Source organism: Crinia signifera, chromosome 8 (assembly GCF_055691185.1).
Source record: "Crinia signifera chromosome 8, ASM5569118v1, whole genome shotgun sequence".
Lineage (NCBI taxonomy): Eukaryota > Metazoa > Chordata > Amphibia > Anura > Myobatrachidae > Crinia > Crinia signifera.
Genome location: NC_139224.1, coordinates 126,611,941 through 126,637,824, shown reverse-complemented (window position 1 = coordinate 126,637,824; position 25,884 = coordinate 126,611,941). Strand labels below are relative to the sequence as shown.

At 44.3% G+C, this 25,884-nt stretch overlaps 1 protein-coding gene and 1 long non-coding RNA gene across 4 annotated transcripts in view; one reads left to right on the top strand and one right to left on the bottom strand.

Annotated features, from left to right (window-relative positions):
* LOC146026457 (uncharacterized) overlaps positions 1–25,884 on the bottom strand; it is a 396,721-nt gene that overhangs the window by 259,086 nt on the left and 111,751 nt on the right. The window lies entirely within an intron of this gene.
* On the top strand, positions 11,515–13,927 carry LOC146027088 (uncharacterized). Of its 2 annotated transcripts, none has more exons than XR_014454660.1 (3): positions 11,515–12,417; positions 12,846–13,004; positions 13,692–13,927. It is a non-coding gene; the product is annotated as an uncharacterized LOC146027088 (long non-coding RNA). The 2 variants fall into 2 exon arrangements; XR_014454659.1 differs by having other exon boundaries at positions 13,689–13,927.

The following is a 25,884-nucleotide window of genomic DNA, read 5'->3' as shown; positions in this document are numbered from 1 at the left end:
AACAATGTTTATGCGTATGCAGATTTAATTGACTGACTTCACATCTATAAACTACTGTACATTAGATAACTTTCACTTTAATTACCTAATTGCCCATAATATCATTGCAGCACCTTTATTCAATCTCCACTGGAAATAAATATGTGATAGACATCTCCTGTATGCAATTAATTCTGCTCTACTGGGGATATTACTTTGCTTAATATGGTCACAGAAACTAACATTGCAAAGTTCAATATTTCACAAGCACTATCCAATACTGCACATTAGAGGGTGCAATATTACATACAGATTTTTGCCCCAGTGGAGCTTGCAATCTATGGTCCCTACCACATGTACACGCACACACATTCATACTAGGGTTTATTTTGCTTGGAGCCAATGAACCTATCAGTATAGATAGTATTTGCATTAGGTGTACTACAGCTGTGCAGTTTATGTTTAGCCTATACCTCATTGCAGTGTGTCATTAAATATGTACCTGTTCAATAGATGTATAGGAAATATGTCTGTTATACTGCAGTGATCATGCAATAACACAGGGGACTATAAAAAGAACAGGAGCCTATCATTCATTAGTTTGGCATGCATGGTTAGGCATGCATGAGGACAGACCCCATTGACAGAGCAGTGATGATGGGGAACAATTGGCAAGGGCTACCATGCTTGCTGCATGAGGAACAGCCAATAAGGTGACACCAATATGGAAGTACATCAACTGCGTGCTGGAGCATATAGTTTTTGACCATGGTTCCTATGGATTGGTTAAACACCCAATAAGTCTATTGAGGACTTGAGAGAGAGAGAGAGAGAGAGAGAAATACTAAACACTTAGCGGTACATTTACTAAGATGGGAATTCTATTGGAGATGGGATGTTGTCCAGAGGAACAAAATTCTACTTATTTATTTAGAACCTTCTAGACCAGGAATTCCCAACCACGGTCCTCAAGGCACACCAACAGTGCAGGTTTTAGTGATATCCAGGCTTCAGCACAGATGGTTTAATCAGAATCACTCAGGTACTAATTAAGTCACCTGTGCTCAAGCCGGATATCTACAAAACCTGTACTGTCGGTGTGCCTTGAGGACCGTGGTTGGGAATGCCTGTTCTAGATGATTGGTTGCTATAGGCAACATCCAATTCTCAGTAGAACTCCCATCATAGTAAATTTACCTGTTAGGGGCATAATAAGAATGCATGCACTGAACTAGAAAAGCCATGTACTGTAGAAACCACATTAGACGGATATCCAACATCATGTGCTCCATTAGATGCGGGGTATCCTGCATGTGGTAAATACGCTATTGTTGGCAAACGATCCCGCGGAGCAGTAAATTGGAGGCACCGCACGCACCAGTTGTGTACACACATTTAGTCTCACCACCTTTAACAAAAAGTATATTGCGATATGCAATAGAGAACCCGTCAGTCTACATTTTAACAGCTCCTTTCATCTCCAGTTGTGCTGCCCGCCCTACCAAAGTGTATATAAACAGATTATTATAGCACAATCAAGCACTTACACAGATTGAGAAGTGACCAGCTACAGTATCGACATATTAATAACTATTATGTGCTATTTACACACCAAAAAATATTTAATATGACAGCTTTACATGTGGCGCAAGCAAGGCAAGCCTATGCAGGCAGAGTCTCACTGGCAGGCAGCAAAAGTACCAGTGCTCTCTTTACCAGGCTCCCTCCCCACTCCCAGTCTCACTAAGGACAGTCACAGCAGTGATGAGCCTCCTTTAGCCCCTCATTGCCATAAGTGTGACATTGTGTAACTCTGGCACACACACACACTCAACCACGCAAGCCACTCAGCAGTCCTCTTCTGCTTAAGTGGGTGCACATGGCTGGAGGGGTAGGCAAGCGTGGGGCTACCTAGAAAATCAAGAGAATACATACACCATATTGTACACATTGTACAAAATGTCTGTTTCTGGATCAAGACAGGCCATGGCAACAACTGTATAATGGGGAATGTTTGTTACAGTTGGGTTACCCATTCACTATTGCATGACCGAATGGCAGATGCCAGAGCTACATTGCTTTGTTGAATAAAAATGGACAGAACAGGAAAGAGCTCCAAACTTTACAGTACGGACTATAGGACTGAGCCCTCAATATGAGACTTTCCAAAATTGGGAGAGTTTGGAAGCATGCATGTACCCACCGGCAAATATATAATGGGGGCATTGTGTACAGTGCACATGGGCCCCTGAGTCCAGGTGGCCTATAACGCACATGCTGCTCTAATTTTTTGAATTCTTAACTCTCCAGAGTCCCACAAAGATGGCAGCAGCGATGTGGAACTCACCGGGAAAATGGCCTCCTCACCATTTTCCTGGAGATCTATGCATGCATATTACGGTCTGAGGGCCAGATGCACTAAGCTTCAAAAGTGATAACATGGAGAGTGATAAACAGCCAGCCAATCAGCTCCTGCCTGACATTTTTTAAACACAGTCTGTGACATGAAGCAATTTACCAATAGGTGTATTCAGGCGACTCTAGGAGTGGCTTTTCCAATAAGCTGCTGCTTGAGTGAGGTGTATAGTCACGCACCTCAAATATATATACTATAGAGCAAAAAGAGGAAAAAAGCAGCGCTTGGTATTTAACAATTCAAATCATAAATAAACAAGCGGGACATTTTATTATTAAAAAACATTAATAACACTTAAAATGTAACGAGAAAAATAATTACTGTATTGTACAAAGTCTGGATTAAGGAGCCCATTGGCATGGGAGGGATAGCACAATTTGGCGTAGTTATTCCTCAGTTTGGCATATAACAAAAACATCTTTAAACGGAAAGTAGTGGGTGTCTCACCGCTGGAGGATTTGATGTATGGCAATTGGTATTTCAAGCTGTATAAAATCAGCAAAATGCGTCGGTGAGGGGGCTACAGCACAATACAGGCACTTGTTCATCAACCCCAGATCAACTTGGCAAACATCCAATCTTATTGGTGATTCCAAGTGTGCAGGACACCGCATCCTAGTGAGGAATCCTTGGACGTCCCGGTAATATACCACTCCAGCGGCTGATATCCACTTGCTCCTTGCTGCAAAATTTTGGAGAAGTTATAAGGACTTCCAGATGTGGAGACCCCAGTGGTAATACATTTCCATCCGCAAAATTAAAAGGACTCTCATACCAATTGCCATACATCAAATCCTCCAGCGGTGAGACACCCACTACTTTCAGTTTAGAGACGTTATTGTTATATGCCAAACTGAGGAATAACTATGGCAAATTGTGCTATCCCTCCGATGCCAATGTGCTGCTTAATCCAAACGTTGTACTAATACAGTAATTATGTTTCTTGTTACATTTTTAAGTGTTATGTTTTTTAATAATAAAATGTCCATTCATATGTAGACAGTCCCGCTTGTTTATATATGATTTGAATTGTTAAATACCAAGCGCTGCTTTTTTTCCTCTTTTTTGCTCTACAGTCTGTGACATGGCAGGTAGGAGCCGATTACCTGGCTGTTTATCACTCTCCATTTTAGCACTTTTGAAGCTTAGTGCATCAGGCCCTGAGACCTCTAGATATCAAACTCTACAGTGCTGCACTCCTACTGCCAGAGAAGAGGTTGCCAGATGGAGGGGTCTGCACACAGGCCGCCTCCTCTCTTGAAACGCCCCTGCATACACCACTTATATTTACGGCTTAACTTTACATGTCATCGGTGAAACACATACGGGATTACCCCACGCTGTCCTGAAGGCCATAGAGTTACACTTTTGCATCACGGTTGGTGTAATGGTTAGCATTACTGCCTCAGAGCGCTGAGGTCATGGGTTCAATACCCACCATGGCCCTAACTGTGTGGAGTTTGTATATTCTCCAGGTGTTTGCGTGGGTTTACTCCGGGTACTCCAGTTTCCTCCCACAATCCAAAAATATACTGGTAGGTCAATTGGCTTCCAACAAAAATTAACCCTAGAATGTCTGTGTGCGCGTGTATATGTGGTAGGGAATATAGATTGTAAGCTCCACTGGGGCAGGGACTGATGTGAGTGTTCAACTATACTCTGTAAAGCGCTGCGGAATATGTGTGCGCTATATAAGAAACTGTAAATAAATAATAAATAAGTTAATTTAAAAAAGCTTCTATAAGGTCATCTATCTGCTGAAATAGAACAGTGCGTACATAGGCCAAATTGCCATAATGAAAAACACTCGCGCTAACGATTCACCAGAAAGCAAAGACCAAAAAAAGAAGAAAAAAAAACATTCCCCCCAGAAATGGCACTTTGCTTTTTTGTACCCAGGAGAAAGTTTGTATTTCAAATAAGCAATTTTTCAGCTTGGCTTCCCTTTAAATGCACTTCTTTTCAAAACACGTTAAATATTAAAACTCATCTTCAGTAAAGAAGAAAAGCATATATTTTCCTTTTAATAACACATCAACCTGGAGCCAAATCGCTTAAACAAAAATAAATACAAAATAAAATAAGAGAAAAACATTAAAAACAGGAATTGCTGGATGTTATGTTCCGAGGGCAGTGATAAATATATACACTGATCTGCGTCTGACTGGGAGGAGGGGGATTAAAATCACTTGTGTGAAATCAAACTCACACAATGGAGTATATTGACATTATTTATGCATTTAATTCCTTTATATGGAGAAAAGCTACTGTGAGGTAACATCTAATTTGCACTAGCTGAGCAATCTGATCTTCAAAGGGCAATAATTTTACAAATGCGGTTTAATGTTTAGACTTGTCTTATCATAAACACAGAGCATACTGTGTGTGGACAGTCAGTCTTGACTTATGGTTCCTTGACTCAGCCTGCGTAAGATAGCCAAGAGTAATGGTTTTTGATAATCACGCCGCAATATTAATATAACATGAACCACAAAAGGCTTTTGTGATGTAGGTTTAGTTAAGCCTTAAAACCTCATTGAAATATAAAACAAGCTATTGTTTGTAAGTGATTTTGAAAAAAAATTTCATTTTCGGGCATAAACAACTCTATAGATTATTGTCTTGAAAGACAATTCAGAATTTCAGAGGAACAAAAACAGAAGTGCACATACTAATAACGCCAAATGTTTGTAATCACGGAGGCCATGAAAAAAACCCACCACCACAGTCTTTAGTATTAACAGTATGTACAACGATTAATTAACATTGAAACCATTTCGCTGCTGGATAGTTACCTTTACCGTCTCTGAATGTACCGAGTATTGTCATTTCAGATCCTTTGTTAGTTATTATAATTGATGGCTTCTCCCTAGAGATACAAGATCACGATTGTAACTAGGGGTGTTTGTGAGTGGCGCTGTCCCAGGGGGCACAATGCACTCGCTGTCCCAGGGGGCACAATGCACAGGATCTGCAGGTGGCGCTGTCACTGTACCATAGCACCTTTTTGTGGCTTGCAGTGTGCCTGCAATGGCATAGCCTACTGAATTGAACAACGGCATTGTAGGTACTTGGCAAAGCAATGCGCTGAGGACCCCACCCATCCATTCACGGGAATAAAGAAAACAAAAATCATAACTTATACTTCCTGCGTTCCGCCCAGTTTGCCTATTCATTGCGATTGCCCTGTCCAAGGGGCGGAGTCAGCACAGGGTACTGTGCCGCTGTATTATGGTGTATGCTGTACATCCGCATACATACAAGAGGAGTGTGGTAAATATATAGTTAAGAGAAAGGTTGGGAGAAATACCTTGAAATTCCTGATGAAGAAAAGCCAAGAAGAGTAGGAGGTGGACTTAATGGTGTACAGGCAATAAAGGACAGCTCTTGCATTAAGAGCTGCCCTTTGTGATGCACCCAGCAAAGTGTGATCGGGTCCCCAGTGGCTCTCCCCGCTCCTCCTGTCCTGCTGCAGTGGCTGCTGGGCTCCACCTCCTCCTCCCTGCACCTGGAAGAGTTGCAGGGAGGAGGAGGTCACAGGTCCATGCAGCAAAGTAGGATGCCGCCCTGACATGAGGGGGGGGGGGTGGCACGATCGGCAGGGGTGCAAAAGGAACCCCATAGGCTCCTATGGGGTTACGCCAACTAGAGCTGGCATAATCCCCATGGCGAAGCCCCGGCGGTGGGGCTTTACTGCATATGAAAATGCATTTTTTGTTTAGTGCATCTCGCCCACAATCTTTCAATTTCCAATTCTCACACCCTACTACATTTGGCCCCAATAGCAGTGGCGTAGCTATAGCTCTGCAGCCCCCACGGTGGCGGGGAGGCGCAGAGAACATGTGGGTGCTGGGGGTCTGTGGGGCTATAGTTACCCGCTGCTGTCTGGTGCCCCCCCCCATGCCCGTACCTGCCCGTCATCTGCGGTCACGGTCCCGTCTCTCCCGACACCAGCTCCTGCTGCTATAATGAAAACTGACACTTAGAAAATGGCTGCCTCCATACTGCAGATAGTTTTCTGTCTGCAGTATGGGGGCAGCCATTTTCTAAGAGTCAGTTTTCATTATAGCAGCAGAAGCCGGCGCCGGGAGAGACGGGACCGTGACCGCAGATGCGGCCGGGCAGGTACGGGCATGGGGGGGGGCACCGATGGGAGGGGGTGGCCAAGGGCAAGGGGGGGAGCGCCAAAAAATTTGCGGCGCTGAGGCCATGGGTTAGATTCCCACCATGGCTCTAACTGTGTGGAGTTTTTATATTCTCACCGTACTTGCGTGATTTCCTCCGGGTACTCTGGTTTCCTCCCACAATCCGAAAATATACTTGCAGGCTAATTGTCTCCCAACAAATCAACCCTATATGTGTGCGTGTACATGTGGTAGGGAATATAGATTGTAAGCTCCACTGGGACAGGGATTGACTGAACATTCAAACATTCTCTGCAAAGCGCTGCAGAATATGTGTGCGCTATATAAGAAACTGTTAATAAATAAATATAGGTAATAAAGTAACCCCCTTTTTACTGATGCAACTACTCTTTTAATAGGACATTACCCATCTTAATATACAAATGATGGCACAATTATAGGTTGTCTAGGTATTTGCCAATTAAAAATACTTTAGCATGAACATAAATTGCCACAATGTGCATTATGACATTGGTAAAGAAATCTAGAAGTCCATCTGTCAGCTACATAAGGTCCTGGTTACCAGCCAGAGGATATGTGATCTCTTAAAGACAGTCACGAAGTAGAACTTCTGTGTTGATGTATGGTGTATTTTAACATAAAAGTGATATGTTACACAAATCCTGTCGTGTTCACATAAATACACTAAAATATTAATAACTGTTGTAAATGTAAAGATAAGCTTGGTACTCACTAGACGATATTTTTAAAGATTTGGCCAATTCCAATGGTTCCAATGGTTCAGCAAAACGTTCAAATTGTGTGTACGCACTATGTCGCTGATGATGCACACTCCCACGTGTCGTATGTACATGCAGGTCCGCAAAGGACATCACTAGCAAGAGCCATGCTGGGGAATGCAGCATGGCCAGTGCCAACGCTCTGTCGCTGCCGGCATCGGCAAATGTCTATGAACTTGTGAATGCCGACTCCCACTGGCTACATGTATCATCTAGTGTACCCAGCTTTAATCTTATTTTTTCTGCTACTTCCTTGGGAGCAGGAGACACCAATCTAAGGGCCTTATTCAGATCTTTTCGCTAGGCTGCGTATGTTTGCAGCCTTGCGAACAGGTAAACACCGCCCTACACCCATCCACCTGCTTGCTGACCCACCAAACTCATCATTCGATGGTCACTGACCCCCCCACCATTGGCCGGGGGACTGAATGCGGCCCGATCCAAGTGAGTCCGAATCACCCCCTAAGCGCCATGACTACACTTTTAATGCAAAAAAATTGGATTCGTACTGTGTGGATTTTCTGTGTGTAAATCACTCTAAAATAAACACAAACTGCATTGGCATATATAAGTCTGCGGATCCTGCAGCCCATAGAACACATGAAAGGAAACTTTACTCCTGTAGGGGATGTTTTCCTACAATACTCAAAGTTTTAGCATGCAACATTAATAGAAGACCTATTTGTGACAACCAGCAATTTAATAGCTATTAAGGATCAGCAACAGTAAGTGGAACGGTTCTCGAACATGGGGAATATGTATGCAGAAGATTTTAATAGCTAGAAACAGAAGGCCTGAACTGAATGCCCATACTGCAGTGGCCTACGGATAGTCCATGATCTTCAGAACACTGAATTTTAATTGCTGCAATGGATACACATCACAAATATTGAGGGTAAGGAATAGCTTTGACGGAACCCACCTGACATTTCTCCAGGTGAGTTGCCCACAGAGCTGAAGAACAATGAACCTTGCACAGATGGTTGGCTTGTGCTTTCTCGCCAGTTAACTAATGCCTGGGAGGCAGAAAGAACAGTTGCTGATACTGTTCAGTAGCAGTTTACAAATTGATTTCAGTCTGAAAGAGCAAAATTATTTTCCTGGGCAAAACCAATGTACATTTTTTTTTTTTGCTTAATGACCTTTTTTTCGTGATAAACACCAAAATCAGTGACAACTGACCTAGAAAAGTAGTGGCTTTTTCCCATACTTTAGGACATAGTTCACCACTAATTGCCTTTAACTGTGAGAACAAGATAAAACTAATTAAAAGGAATTATTTAAAATATTCAGCATCCTACACTAAACGCTTGCTGGCACATTTGTTTAATCAGCTGCAACATATCATTTTTTTGCATCTTTTCCTGTAATTCCTTAATTTGTATCATGATGGATTTGTATTTACTGTATATAATTGCAATCACCTCTATGGGATCCATGTACCAGTGACATGCGGAAAGGTCAGTGGCTGGAGAGGCTCTGGGCAGTATCACAGCAAGATTTACACACAAAGGTGTAGCTAGGTGACACGGTGCCTGGAACTAGGGTCCGGAGCAAGCATCACATGTCAGTCCCCCCCCCGCCCAAAAAAAATCGTCCATCTCCATCTAGGATAAAAGTTAGTTTACATGCGCCCCATTCCGACGGAGCTCTCTGACACCGCCTGCCGCCTCCCTGGTCCCCATCGCCGGTCCCCACCACCGCACTGACCCCCACCCACCTAACCCTGCCCATCTCCCTGAAGGGAAGACGGGCAGGGTCACGCCTCTCATGCATGCGTGACTGGGACATGCATGCATATGAGGGGACGTTCTGGCGAGCACCGGCAATGAAAGAGAGGGGCGCCATCTGTACACTGACTTTTATCTGCAAAGGGAAAAAAAATCATTCAATGGTGAGCGACCATCGAATGATTTTTCTCCCACGTGGCCTAGTGAGCAGGTCTGAATCGGGCCCCAAGTTTCCTCTTTGCAGTGCATATACAGAGTACAAAAAAATTGACTGTCTAGTTATCAACTGTAATCTCTGACTGAAGTTTTTGTGAAATATCAAGGCACAGGAGCATATGTCATCTCACCCACTCTTGCAGTGTGTTCGATTTCCTGCAGGCCACCTTGTCCTACTGAAGACCAGGTGACACCGGTCTGGGGCCGGACTTAATTTGACCCCAAAAACTTGGTTGTTATTGGTGAAGTCAGCTTGCAGGAGGCCAGCAGGACTGTCAATTCACTGCAATTGGCTCCCTGCACTCAGCCTTCCTAACATTATAACCGACCACAAAACAGAAGGGTTGCTGGGAAGTCTTTACTTGTTTAAACCTGTTCATTTTTGTCTTGTCCAGCTTTGGTTTATTTCTGCATTCAGTCTGTTTGTCCAGCATATATTTCTGTCTGGCTCTGCATTAACTATTTTATTGTCTGTATAAGTGTCAAGATGCAATCCTTGCTTGAGTCCTTGTCTTCCCTTAACACTGCCTTTAAAGCAATTATGCCTGAGCGGCTGGAGGTATTACAGCAAGCTTTGTTAGAACTGTATGAACTCCTGGTCAAAATTTTTACCATCTTGCCAGAGTTCATTAAGACAGGTTCTCTTACAAATGAGAACATAGCTCATTATATCGCGAACAAGGAGTCATCTCATTTGGTAAATGAGAGAAGGGTAAGAAGTTTTCTGCGTCCTAGGCTCTCAGAGGAGGAGCGCCAGCGTCGCAGAGACTTTAGTTTATGCCTGTATTATGGGGGTTCCAGTCATTTTATTACGTAGTCATAGAAATTGTGATAAATCCCTGCCTGCCGCCATGTTCCAGGTTTTGTCTGATTCAATTGCAGATAAAGTAGCCATGGAAACCACCACCAGAAAGACTCAGATTTTGAATTGGGGACCTATTACTAGAAGGCCAGTTTCTGGTATAGGTATTAATAGAGAAAGGGTCGTTTCAACTCTTAAAGGTAAAGCATCCAATGTTTTGGCTTCAGAACCAAAATCAATGTTTTAACCCTGAGTTCAAAATCTGCTCACACTGATGAACCGGGTCCTGTAGCTAACTCTGATGATCCGGTCCTAGCCGTGGGGACCGATGTTCCAGATTTCAATAACGAATCCAAAGTTCCAGTGTTTTAGAGAGCCTCAGGATTGATCTCTGTTGGTTTCCTTGAGAAACCTCTTTCCTTATCAATATCTGGAGAGGTACCTGGGCAACCTGCTGAAAAGGAGGTTACCGAGGCCACAGACTCAGGTGAGGCACCTGAGTGGCCAATCCTATAGGCAGTCGCTAAAGCTATTACCCTTACCCCAGGTGGGTCCATTGGTGACACTAACTCAGGACAGGTACCAAAGCTTCTAGTCACAGAGAAAGTCACAAAGGCCACCGTCCCAGGAGGGGGTGCAAAGCTTGTCATCCCACTTAGGGATTTTGATCTAGCTGTCCCACAGAGGGACTTCAGCTGTGTCATCTCACAAGGGGACATCAGTCATGTTACCCCAGATGGGGTCTCTGGTGGAATAGCCCTAAAAGGGGTCCCAGAAGCTATATCCCCAAGAGGACACTCAGAAGGCACAGCCTCAGCAGCGGTCCCGTGGGCCACTGCCTCTGCCAAGGTCCCATGTGCTCTCTTTGACATACTGTATTCCTTCAGAGGGAAGCCTTTTAAATGGGCGTCCAAATTCATAAAAACTAAAGATCCCATTCTTAAGGATGTCCGGGCGTTTAGTGATGCAGTTGTTAAGAAATTTGGTCCCAAAAGACTTTGGTTCAAGTTCTTCTAAGTCTCCTGTCTTGTCTGTTGAAAGTCCTAATAATTTTATAAAGTTGGCACAAGATAACAGCCTATAACCTTGACTGCGGGATGTGCTATTCTTTCTTCTTGTAGCAGCAATTCTAATCATGCACATGGGGAGAATAAGAATAAGTACTGACTTTTGCCTTTGTCCTGTTTGTAATTTGAACTAATCTGGTATTGTGGGTCTTCAGCTTGTTTCTGTTTGTTTTGTTTTTTTGTTGTTGTACCAGTATGCCAGGTTTCTGGATGTACCCGTTGTTGTTGTAGACCTGGTATTGTAATGTTGTAACTATGCAGTCACTATGGTCTATGTCGGTTTTGTATTTGTTTACTGGATCAGTGCTCCAGGTTTTGCTGATCCACTTTGCCCGGTGTTCATGCATACCCTGGTCCTTGGGTGTGGCTGCATGCAGGGGCGGATTGGCCATTTAAGTCACCGGGAAGTTTCCCGGGAGGCCGGAGGAAGGTGAGGCCGAAAATTGGAAAGGCTCCACCCACTCGCGGGTGTAACGTCACCCACACAATTTAGCTGGGGACACTGCAGGTCGGAGACAGGGCTGAATGCTTCATAAATTAGCCAAGTCTCCTGTGGTCAGTGGCAGGCTGGTGCCAGTATATGAAGTGGAAGCATTTGGGGTCACACTAACCTATCAGCGTCTGACAGCCTGGGGCTGGATGCTGCAGCGCACTGGCTGTGCTGCGGGCAGCAGCATTGTAGTCTCCTAGTCCCTCCCTCCTTCGTGATTATACTGGAAGTCCAGACTCCAGTAGTTTCTGCCACCTGCGGCTGCAATCAGAGTGGACTCACCATCAGCAGCCGCAGGCACATGAGTCACCACAGGATACGTCCACAGGGTGATAAGGCTGCCTATGCGAAGCAGCGTGGCTGTATCACAGTCTGAATCTGCTGTAAACTGGAACCTTCAGGGGGGCTACGGAAGTCCTGTAGGTCCACATTTATTACCAGTCTGTGATAAGGCTGTGCAGCTGCGCATAGGCAGCCTTATCGCAATGTGATGGAGAGTGCTTGTGTGCGCGGCAGTTCTTAGCTCTGTGTGTCAGAGCTCAGCTTGGCTGACAGTCTGCACTCTGCACATAAGGAGGCCAGCAGCAGCACAGCACAGTGACTCATCAACTCCCCCCCTACATTCGATCAGCTTCCTGCCCGAGCTCACAGGAAGCCCCGCCCCCAACTCCCCAACTCTTTTCCTCTCGTCTTCTATTGTGATCCTGGTCCTCCCTGCTTCCCCAGCACCGCACAGGAGGGATAAGGCAAGGCTGGATCTGACATCAACAACAGAGCACAGCATAACACAGAGGTACTCCTGGACCCTGACCCCTGCAGTCTAGCTCTCACTTGTTGCTTTCAATGTCTCCCCTGCGGTCTCTCACTCTCCCCTGCTGTCTCTCTCACTCTCCTCCTCTCCCCTGCTGTCTCTTTCATTAACTCCTATGTGGCCTCTCTCAGTCTCTCCCAGACTTTCTCTCTCACCATCTCCTATGTGGTATCTCTCTCCCTCTGCCCTGCGGTCTCTTTCACTATCTTCCCCTCCCCTGCTTTCCCCCTCCCTATCTCCCCTGAAGCCTCTCTCTTTCCCCTGTGTTCGCTATCTCTCTCCCCTGTGTTCTCTCTTACTATCTCCCCTTCACTCTCTATCGCTCCCTCACCTGCGCTTTCTCTCACTATCCTCATTGGTCCTATGATCCCAGTCAGCTGCACTGAAATATTACATGTTTTCCTGGTTAGCGGCAGCACCGACGGCGTATGGTCCCCCATCAGTGGCACTGCTGAAGTCCCATGCTCTTCAGGACCGCTCCCACCAGCGCTTGCGAGGCGGAATACCCGGCAGTGGCGACCCTTCACTCCACCCTGAACTAAAGACCAGTCACCACTGCTTCAGGACAGGTAAGAGGTAGACAGCACCGCACACACACAATGAAACCTGTAGGGGGAGGGGGGATTTTTAGGAGGTACAAAGGGGACTATGTAAAAACCGGACCCAATCTAGACTCAGGATATAAAAATCTGCAGTCCGGAGCTTGTATGGGTCCGGTCCGGGTGGTGTCTTGTCGGGGGGGGGGTCCCTGTGATAGCTATCACCAGGCACATGGGGGAGAGGAGATTACAGCCTCCTCGTGTGGTCCGGACTGTCCAGTTTTTGCTACATGCCCGGACCAAACAGGGAGGCTTTATTCTCCTCCTCTTCCTGGTGACAGGTGTCACAGTCAGCCCCCCCCCGGACAGGACACCTCCCAGGGGTTTTGTCCTGGTCCGGTTTTTACCCATACCCGGTACAAAGTAATGCATGTCTGAAGCCTTTCAAACCCCTGCTTCCCCGCCTATCTCCCCCAGACACACTCTCTCATCTCTTTTTTTTTACTCTTTCTAGCTCTCTGCCACTGTCTTTTACTCACTGAAATGTTCCTACCGCATTTTCCTATGTACCATTACCCGGCCGCCCCGTCTCCGCCAGGCAGGGTATCGGCACCTCTGGGTGGCGATACCCTATAGAAGCCTATGGGCTTCTATCGCTGCCCGCCGTCCGCACGACCCCCCCTCCTGTCCTCCATCGATCTCCTCCTCTACCAGCAGGTGTCACAGCCTGGAGGACATCCGGCTGCAGGGGGGAGGAGAAGACGCCGGGGACATTGACAGCCGCTGGGATTTGACGCACACCACATTACAGGTATCTGGGGGGTCTCCGTAACCGCACCCCGATGCTAGCCGCATATGTTAGTACATATGCGGTAGCATCGTGGCGAGGGGCGGTGATGTATATTAATAAATCTCTCCACATTTCTCTCACTGACATCCACTCCCTGCTGCTCTAACCCTCTTGCTACCTTTTCTCTCTCCCTCCCTCCCTGACATTCTCTCTTGCTCGCATCCCCTCTTCCCTTTTGCTCACCCCCCTTTCTAGGTCTGTCACCTTTTCTCTCTTGCTACTCTCATAATACATGAAAAGTGTACAGACCGTACTTGACAAGATTTGGACTGTCAGGGACTTGGGCACATGCGCAGGTGTCTTGGCTGCATTTCACTTGGCAGCACCTCACAGGGGCATTATGCATGTAATCAGCACTACAAGGTGCATTATATATGTAAGCGGCACTGCAGGGGGCATTATGAGCATAAGCAGCACCTCACAGGGCTTTTTGTGTTTGTATGTAAGAGGCTCTAAAATGCCATGGGGGTGGGGTGCAAAATGTATAATTATGCTACTGCAGGAACACTGGTTCCACCAGGAGAAGATGCATCTTTTGCCATGAAACTCCTGGCATAATATATAATGGGCATTACGGAATGTGGTATTACATGTACTTGGCATTACAGTATGTGTACTGGGCATTGCTGTATGTGGTATAACGTGTGCTAGGCATTACGGTTTGTGGTATAATGTGTAATGTGCATTAAGGTGTGTAGTATACTGTGTTCTGGGCATTAGGGTGTGTGTTACAATGTGTAATGGCATAACAGTGTGTGGCACAATGTGTAATGGCTATTAAGGTTTGTGGTACAATGTGTAATGGGCATCACAGTGTGTGGTATAATGTGTAATGGGCATTATGGTGTGTGGCATAATATGTAATGGGCAGTACCTGGGCATAATGTGTAATGGGCACGCCTTTTTCCATGCTAGGACACACCCCTTGCAATTAAGCTCCACCAATTGTTGATTTGGTGCTGCCCACGTGAGGCCACTTCCAGATATTTTCCAGGGCCACTTTTAGTCCCCAATCCTCCCCTGGCTGCATGCTATGTTATGCTATGCTTTCAGCACCGGTTATAGTTCTGTTTGTCAGGGCTCCTGCTCCAGAGTTCCCGTCCCAACACCTTGTATCCAGCATCCACAGTGTCTGTGACTGGTGTTCCTGGTCCCTGGTTGCCTCAGTTCTCAGTACCTGCTTTGTCCGGCCTGTAGTGTCCTTGCCAGAGCCTGCTGTCAGCCGCCATTTCAGATAAGTCAGGGGTCCCTCCTATCTTTCCTTGCACTGTGCCAGAATCTACAGCACATGTGCTAATCTCTGGGAAAATGGCTCAACTTCCATTTTCTCAGTGATTTTTGCTGACCTGCGCACCTTGCACCATTAGAAATATGCTACTGCTTACTTCCTTAGTGACACAGACCATAACAAAACTGATGTTTTAAACTTGACAGACATATAAAAAGACTTCTATTTTTACAAAAAATGTACTTGTCATTGGATCTTATTCATTGAGTTTAGTTTTTCCATAGAACACTGTTCGTAGCATAGCGGGTTTTTACCCATTCATACTCTTCAATGGGAGCCAGAGAGTACCTGTGCCCACCACCCACTAAAGTCTGCAGAGAGACAAACCATGGATTGTTAGGAGCACCAGTAGATGTGATAATGCAGGAATCAAGACTGGGATAGCACCAGTGGCGTGCGGTGGGGTGAGGCAGGTGAGGCAGAGCCTTTCCTGTCATACTAACGTATATGCTGGAGTTCTGCGTTTATAAAGTATGTCAAAAATACAAAGAATATCTTATTTTTATTATTCTAATCATTTTTATAGTCAAAACTCTGGAGTAAAAAGTCTATGGCAGGTGAGGCAGTGCCTCACCTGGCTACCTTTTCTGCACTCTTATTAAAACTCAGCGAATCTCCAGTGGTATATACTGCTGCACCTGTGTATAATACCCATATTTACCCCAGGGCTCATAAATTGTGTGCAAATCTGGCTCTGGGACTTCCTCAGCCATTTACCTACCCGCACATCCCTGCATAGCACCACTACTGGAGGAAAAGTGGTACTGCCACAGATCATACTACTGACCATGTCAACATATCTTCTGTCCACATTTTAACAATTATGACCGCTAGGTTCAAGAGAGAACCAAAGAAAAAATGAAAACTCGGTACTTGTGTATTATCACGGCGCCCATCGCATCGCAGACCATAAGGCATGTGATGATATGCGATGCGATGCGACGAGATTTCCCCCGATGTCATACAATGTTAAAATTGTATAGCATTGTATATGGCATACAATGCCATACAATGCGATGCGATTTAAAATAGTATAAGCGTCCTACGACCTTTTCATACTCCCACTATCCACGTCGGCGTGGAGTTGATTTTATATAGTGTGGTGAGCGCAGCGTTATACATGTAAAGTATTATGCGGCCACTCGCCACGCTTCGGGCTCGGTGGCTCGCTGCGCTCGCCACACTATATAAAATCAACTCCACGCCGACGTGGAGAGTGGGGGTATGAAAAGGTCGGAGGACGCGTACCTCTGCGCTCGTCATGCTTCGGGTTGGCGTTCATACTGGGGGTGGCGTGGGGGTGCATTTAACATTGCAAGCACCCATTAGGGTGCTTATACAATTTACAATCGTGTAGGGTGCTTATACAATTTAAAATCGCATCGCATTGCATCGGTGTGCATCGGGTGTATGGCATGCGATGTGATGCGATGAAAAGTTGTGCAACTGAATATCGTGGCGCCGTGATAATACACAAGTACCAAAAACTCTATTTGGGGGCACTCTTATGTTCCAGAGGATTGTCAGTACTGTGACTTTTTATAAAATATAACTTTTATTAGTTATTCAATTAAGATTAGTGACCGCCTATTATATTTTATGTTTTACACATCGCGAAAATATATCTATAAATTCAACAATCCACAGCTATCTTTTTCTAGCAATAAATCTGAAAAAGTGAGAATTTGTGAAAAAATGACCATCATATATCCATGGCACCTGCTTTTCATCACCCATCTTAAGTCCATCAGCTTGGACTCTGTTCCAGACAAACCACCTCTCTTCCCATCTTGTTGTGGCAGATATCCCCTCACACATTCTAGGGTACAGTAAGTACCTGTTGACAAGTATTCAGCATCACCAGTCAATGGAATGTCAGAAGCTGTATTTTGCAGCAGTCGGAGGAACACAAGCTGATTAATTGGAGTTGACAATAGATGAACACCCCAGTGTGATGCTTCGACAGACATACTACAGGAGCCCACCCTAAGATTAGAGGAGCAGGAGATAGGGCAAGACACACTTCCCCAACATATGCAACACCCAATTGGCCGAACACGTCCTGGGGGAACAGGAATTTTTGAGTCTCTAGCAGTTATTGTCATGCAAAATATGTGGTATAGCACAATTATTAAGTGCAAACCAGGCATCACCCCCACCATCATACATCTCCCCCACCATTCCTGCATGGTTGACAAGCTTTTGTATTCAACATTTAAAAAAAAAAAAATGATAACAAAATTGAGTGTTTTGTATTAACACAAGCTATTTGCACCAAGTTGTTAAATAATATTAGGCCTTTTAATCTTATCATTATAAAACTTTCTTTTGCCTCACTGCATTTTCTGAAAATTGTAGACGGCATCAAAAGCCACCCTCAACTTGCAATTATAATTTAAAGGTGAACTAATAAACACATTTATGCTGTCTGTAGTTATGAGAAGCACTTGCATGTGAAATTACACTTAACTTTGTTGGAATGTATGATTATCAAGTACCATATTCCAAATTACACCAAAGTAGCTGCAAAATCTTTTCACCTGTGATAATGCGAGGGAATAACTCCCCGCAGGCATTTAATAAACACTGTGCATCGAATGAAAGGGTGTTAAAAGCAAAACTAATTGTATTAAAGCAAATCTTATTTGTAATCTCAGTGCAGCACTATTAAAGGGAAAGCGCAAAAGTGAAAATACAGTCTGTCAATTTTCACTACAGGTATTTACAAACTGCAATTAAACAATGGACATTAAACTTCTCTATTTTATTCAGATGATTTTTGTCAATGCCATAAATGCCACAAAATCAGTACCCTTATTCACTGAAGAAAATAAACCAGGCAGCAGACAAGCACTCAATAGTCTAATGAGCCCCATGTGAAGGATGCTGCGCTCCATCCAAGAGTATTTTCAACGTGTTCAATTAGATAGGAGGCAATGATTAAAGTGGCAATCAATATATAAAATATTTTTCATTATGTTCCTTTTATAAGCACCAGGGGGCAAAGAGTACATTGTGGACATAGTGCTCGCTTAAGAACCTTATTCAGGTCCATTCGCATGGGGACCGATGTTTGTTGTATGCGCATTTCTGCATTACCCGAAGACGCGGGTGTGGGGGATTGGCAGCTGACATCACGGGATGTCAGCTACCCGCCCATTTCCCCCCGAGCGTCCACATATTTATACTTTAGAGTCACTTTTATAGTACATGCGCCTTCACCATCATTCCATGGTTACCGACCATGGAATGATGGGGGCGGATACCATTCGCTTCCTTATGGTATCCGCCCCCATCATTCCGTGGCATCCGTGTAACATCCATTCACAAGCCCTGAATGCGAAAACCACCTTGCGAATGGATGGCAGCCGGCCACCATTCGCAAGGTGGGGTTTGGTGGACTGGCATCCGAACGAGTCAACCAGAAAAACCTCCTAAGTCCTGCTCGCTTGGCAGCGTATATTTGCTGGCTAGTGAGCAGGTAAATACTTCCACACTGAATGCATGCATACCCCTCTGCTGAGCGGATCCCCACACTAACATGCGAGCGGATGTGTAAACTTACATGTTCACTCGCATGTAGCCGCAAGGTGGAAAAATTATTTGATGTTCGCTTACTCCCTTCGTAGATAAAAGTAAGCCTATACTTACTTTTATTCTGGATGGAGGTGCCGAGATGGGGGGTGAGTGCTGACATCATGTGACGATGGCCGCCTGCCCCAAGCAGGCATGGACATGCCTGCATTCTGACTAGGCCTGCCCAGTATTTCTATAGGCGCACCCTCCGTTTTTGTGGGTGCTCCCATGAAATACTAGTTGTACCCCAGAAACCTCCCCCTGCCCGCCTCCTGCCTGCCCATTAGTGAGCGAACACCGCGGCCAGTGCAAAACTCGCTGAAGGCATTCTCTTAATCTGGGGCTAGGAAAAACTATATTTCTGATGAGTTTATATGCTAAAGTGTTAGATTAAGTGTCACAATCAGTACTTACAAAACATGGATAGGAGGTTCTTCACATATATTGTGGCCCAAAAATATGGTCCCATCTACCATGGCCAGGTAACTTCATCAGGTAAGTGCCTGATGGGACCCCCCCCCCGGGCCAGCACAACGCCACCGCCCCAAGGCATCAATCTATTGAGACATATCAGTAAATGTATTAAAATGTGTTGCATTAATAAGAAGCAGCAGCTAAGTGCTAGAAGCGTTATATAAGAAAACAGTAGTAATAAGAGTGTTAACAAGTGTTTTATTAGTAAAAAGTGTTTATATGCTAAAGTGTTAGATTAAGTGTCACAATTATGATGCTCCAAAGAGGCCCGGTATACACAGTTCTCCAGTACATACCATTCATGTGGATATATTTACTAAGGTGCTGGTTTTTAGAACTGGAGATGATGCCCATAACAACCAATAAAATTCTAGCTATTAGTATGTCTCCAAGAAGTTGATAGATAAATGATCTGACTGGTGGCTATATTTCCAATTCTAAAAACCTGCACCATAGTAAATATACAACCTAATGTTTATACCGATATGGGGCCTGCAAATGCATGAACTCTCTACTAATTGAAATCACCAAAGGACAGATGGGAGGGGTACGAATCCCCGCTGGAGGAGTTTCCGACTTCAAGTGTATACATACACAATATAAAATGTTTGGAGGGGGGTGGGTGGGGGGTGGGGGAAGCTGGACTGTGCACCTTTAGTCTAAACATACTGTAGTAAGAGGTGGTACCATGCTGAGACTTGCAGTGCCACACAGAAAAAAAGTAGAAAGATCAGGTGCACATTCTAACCACTAAGAACTTTATACCCCATTCACGCCACAAGTGCATGGGTCCATTCCAGGAGCAACCCTAGAATTTGTGGTCTGCAAGCTCCCTGTGTTACCCAGCTTATTGCCGGGTCAGTGATGTCACAAGGGGCGGAGCAACAGTGCGTCGTCAAGGGACAGGGTGGAGGCATGGCGTGGAGCTGACAGTGCTGCTTCCTCCATACTTTGAATGGGACCCGGGCCAATCGTTCACTAGACTGCATATACGCACAGCCTAGTGAACAGGTAAACACTGCGACGCATGTGATGTCAGGGAATGCCCATAAAACGATGGGCGTTCCCCTTCTGTCACCCTCCTAACATTAAACCTCCCCTTGGTGCCTACCCAAACCCCCTTGTTCTGCAATCTAATACCAATAGCCACAGGGAAGGGAAGTCACAATTTCAAATGTCAATATTATCATACCTCCCAACTGTCACACTTTTTGTGGTAATGTCCCATTTTTTTGGGATGTTCCCGCATCCCACCTGGGGCCAGCAGTGTCCAGGGGGGGGGGGGGCAGGCAGTTGGGAGTCCCCTCTGTCCCTATATCCCCAGCCCCTCATGCACAGCGTCTATTCTGCAGCCTGAGGGGCTGGGGGCGGGATGCAGTTGAAAACCCGGCGGTTGGAATCCTGGCGTTCAAAATCCCGATGCCGGAATCCCGACACTTTCTCCCTCCAAGGGTGTCCACGACACCCATAGAGGGAGACTAAATCAGTGTGCCAAGCGTAGCAAGGCACCGGGCCTGCTGCGTGGCGAGTGCAGCGAGCCCGCAAAGGGGGGCGATCCACGTCCCCCCTTGTCGAGATTTCGGCGGTCGGTATTCCGGCATCGGGATTTTGAACGCCGGGATTCCAACCGCCGGGATTTCATACCAATCCCCTTGGGACATAGCCACCAGCTCAGAGAGCCGCTAGCCATGCCCCCACAGTGGCAACCCCCCCCCAAAATCAGGCATTGGCCTTTGACGTGCGAGGGGTCCCTCTTCCAGGCTGAACAATGTTGGGGGGTATGACATTATGAACATGTTGTTATCCCGAGGATGTTGGCATTGTGGTGTCAACAATGTTAACTTCAACCTTATGGCTGCATCCCATTGCCTACATTACACTACAATGGAGAAAACGGTCTTCTAGTATGTGACCTGTTCACCTTTGCTGGTAAGCTTAGCAAGGTGCCTAATTTGTGTTTGTTTTATAGTAAGCCATTCTTGTTATATATTTTTCTTACCTTTTAACCTCAACTGCAGACCAATTTTCATATATTGTACAAATGTCCCAACCTATGTTTCTAAATACTTTAACTTTGATTGCACTATGGAGAAATGAGCAAGCTGTTGTGACATGTTCGTTTATAGTTTAGCAACATGGCTGTCTGCCAAATACAGGCTCTTGTCTAAATTGTATGCTATGTATGGCCTAAAAAAGTTTTACTAAGTGCATGTAATGGATTGTAAATGTGATTAGAAGAGAGGACTCACTTCATCCAAGTGTTTATATTGCCTTTGTGCGGAGAAAGGTTCCAAATCTATTGTGACAATGAGACCGTAAGAGAGATTCCAGGTGGGAATTAAAAACTTTATTACACTTTGTTTAGAACTATAATGAACGCTTGTAAATAGGGCTACAAACTGAAGAAATGTGTCAAACTACTTATCAGAATGTAGAGATACCAAATTTACAAAAAGTACAAGATTATATAAATATAATAAAAGCAACATTCACAGAGGAAAGGTTGCAAAGAGGGCACTTATCCCTGCTTAGGCCATTTTTTATTTTGAAAATGGAGCATAGATGCTGGAAATCATCAAAATAACAATGCTTTAAACAGTTTCTGTGTGTGTTTTAATGCAACCACAACAAACTGTTGCTGTGATCTGGATTTGCGTAGTTGAAAGCAGACTTCCTGTATTGGGCACATAAGTTCAAGTGGCCAAGCTGAAAGAGCTTCGGGCTTACTCAGATGGCCGACAGAGGCAACAATCAGGAATGCTGGCAGGAGTCTTTTTCCACAAGCACCTCTTGCATCAGTAGCATATTAGTTGTATATGGCACTGTGGCTGTGCTTCCCTGCGACTGTGCAATACAATATATATTGGAATCAGGCCTATAATTGTAACTGCAACCACTATGGATCTAGTCCCAATGTGCTGCCCCACTTTAAATGTTTTTACATTCTGGATGACATAACTGGCCAGTTAGTTGGTATCAGAAGAGGCCATAAGGTGTTGCCAATAGTACTCAAATTTTATCTGCAATTTAACAAAATATACTAGGAAATTTTTTGTAAAATTGGTTACCAGATCCAAAAGTAGATATGTTGGTCTGAGAACTGGTGCCCCCTTTCCTCCATATTTAAAACAGGGACAGAGTGTTTCAGAGTGTTTCAAATTTAGGGGTGTGAATTAAGGGAATGTGGTGTGGCTTCATGGGCAATAATGCCCCTCATACATGTTACACCCCACACTCATGCCTTGTATATACTGTACATTATGCCAGTAGTACCCCTCCACCTCATTTATCCTCCTAAATTAATAATCAGCATGTTGTTATTGATTATCCTTTTTAACCAAATATTTGTTATTAAGATTACAAAGTAAAATTGGGAAATTTTGTAAATGTAAAAACCATACCGTAGAAATAAGTAAACTGATTCACTCCTGAGTGGGAACCAAACCCCAGGGCATACAGCCTGCTTTAAGAGAACACTGTCAGCTAAGGCACACCTGAAACAGTTGAGTGACAGTGTATAGTACACTACAGTATATACTGCTTAATGGGGAAGAGGCTGATGTACAGTATGTGATAAGTGCTGAACTGATTGCAGTGAGCTCAGGCACAGTGCAACTGAAGAGGAGTGAGTAGTAATGCTGGGGGAGGTGCTCAACATGTGCTGAACTGAGTCCAGCATATGAAATGCTTTTCAAGCATCTCTTCTGCAAAATACAGGTGTCTATACCACTTTTCAATCAGAAAGTTTAGGGTCCAATGCAGCTTGGGGACATACAGTGGTGTACAGTACTGTAATAGTACAATTTAAAGCATAGGTAGAAGTGCCTACAGTAGATGGTGACAGTATGGACAGAATTCAGCAGACTAGCTGAACATGTTTCTACATAAACTGAGCTAAAACTCTTGAAATATTTTGTGAGCGTCTCTTCTGCAATATATATATATATATATATATATATATATATATATGTATATATATATATATGTATATATATATAATAACAATAACAAGAGTACATGTATATTGTAGTGATTTTAAACTAACAAAGATCCACCAAAGCGCCTTACTTGAGTCCAGGCTGCTCTTTATGTAATGCATCACCTTAACCAGCATGTCACGTACAACAGCCAAAAGTTTGTCATTAATTTATGGAGCCCAACATTTGTTTTTTAACCCCTTCCTGACGCAGCCAGTTTTTGCCTTCCTGACAGAGCCATTTTTTTTCAAATCTGACCGGTATCACTTAAGTGGGGATAACTTTTTTTTGCTTTTACTTATCCCAGTGATTTTGAGATTGTTTTCTCGTGACACATTGTACTTCAAGTTAGTGGTAAATTTGGGTCGATACAGTCTGTGTTTTTTTGTGAAAAATACCAAAATGTCGTAAAAAAAATGGAAAATTTAGCGATTTTCAAAATGTTAAATTTTCTGCTTGTGAGACAAATAATCATACCACTCAAAATAGTTAATAACTAACATAGACCATATGTCTACTTTATGTTTCCATCATTATTTCAACATCCTTTTAATTTTTTTGGACACTAGGAGGCTTAAAATATGAATAGCAAATTCTCAAATTTTCAAGAAAATTTCAAACACTGATTTTTTTAGGGACCAGTTCAGTTCTGATGTGACTTTGAGGGACTTGTATGTGAGACACCCCCATAAATGATGCCATTTCAAAAACTGCACCCCTCACAGTATTCAAAACAGCATTTTGGAAGTTTGTTAACCCTTTAGGTGTTTCACAGGAATTAAAACAAAGTGTAGGTGAAATTTCAAAATTTCATTTTTTTTGCAGATTTGCAATTTTAATACATTTTTCTAAGGAACACAGTAGATGTTACTAGAGAAATGTGACTAAAAATTGATTCCCCCAATTCTTTTGTTTTCATAAATATCCTATATGTGGCCCCCTAGTGTGCACGTTGACCAAACCACAGGCTTCATAATAGAAGGAGCACCTACTTGATTTTGGAGCCTCCTTTTTATGAGATTATTTTTTAGGCACCATGTAGGTTTCTAGGCACCATAAGATGTTAAAAGTTAGGAACCCCCCCACAAGTGACCCTATTTTGCAAACTACACCCCTCGGGGAATTCATCTAGGGGTATAGTGTACATTTCAAACCCCCAGGGGTTTCACCAATTTTGATACAACTGGGCTGTGCAAATGAAAAATTTCATTTTTTACACAAAAATGCAGTTCTAGCTCAAAATTTTTCATTTTCACAAGGAATGAAGGAGACAAAGCACCCCAAAATCTGTGCCCCAATTTCTCCCGAGTACGGCAATGCCTCACATGTGACCAAAAAATACCATTTGGGTGCATGGCAGGACTCAGAAGGGAAGGAGTGATTTTTGGATTTTGCAGCTCAGATTCTGGTGGAATGTTGGTGGGTGCTATGTCGCATTAGCAAGACCCCCGAAGCACCAATACAGTGGAACCCCCCCACAAGTGACCCCATTTTGCAAACTACACCCCTCAGGGAATTCATCTAGGGGTATAATGTACATTTCAAACCCCCAGGGAATTCACCAATTTTGATACAACTGGGCTGTGCAAATGAAAAATTAAATTTTTTACACAAAAATGCAGTTCTGGCTCAAAATTTTTCATTTTCACAAGGAATGAAGGAGACAAAGCACCCCAAAATCTGTGCCCCAATTTCTCCCGAGTACGGCAATGCCTCACATGTGACCAAAAAATACCATTTGGGTGCATGGCAGGACTCAGAAGGGAAGGAGTGATTTTTGGATTTTGCAGCTCAGATTCTGGTGGAATGTTGGTGGGTGCTATGTCGCATTAGCAAGACCCCCGAAGCACCAATACAGTGGAACCCCCCCACAAGTGACCCCATTTTGCAAACTACACCCCTCAGGGAATTCATCTAGGGGTATAATGAACATTTCAAACCCCCAGGGGTTTCACCAATTTTGATACAACTGGGCTGTGCAAATGAAAAATTACATTTTTTACACAAAAATGCAGTTCTGGCTCAAAATTTTTCATTTTCACAAGGAATGAAGGAGACAAAGCACCCCAAAATCTGTGCCCCAATTTCTCCCGAGTACGACAATGCCTCACATGTGACCAAAAATACCATTTGGGTGCATGGCAGGACTCAGAAGGGAAGGAGTGATCTTTGGATTTTGCAGCTCAGATTCTGGTGGAATGTTGGTGGGTGCTATGTCGCATTAGCAAGACCCCCGAAGCACCAATACAGTGGAACCCCCCCACAAGTGACCCCATTTTGCAAACTACACCCCTCAGGGAATTCATCTAGGGGAAGCACCAATACAGTGGAACCCCCCCACAAGTGACCCCATTTTGCAAACTACACCCCTCAGGGAATTCATCTAGGGGTATAGTGTACATTTCAAACCTCCAGGGGTTTCACCAATTTTGATACAACTGGGCTGTGCAAATGAAAAATTAAATTTTTTACACAAAAATGCAGTTCTGGCTCAAAATTTTTCATTTTCACAAGGAATGAAGGAGACAAAGCACCCCAAAATCTGTGCCCCAATTTCTCCCGAGTACGGCAATGCCTCACATGTGACCAAAAAATACCATTTGGGTGCATGGCAGGACTCAGAAGGGAAGGAGTGATTTTTGGATTTTGCAGCTCAGATTCTGGTGGAATGTTGGTGGGTGCTATGTCGCATTAGCAAGACCCCCGAAGCACCAATACAGTGGAACCCCCCCACAAGTGACCCCA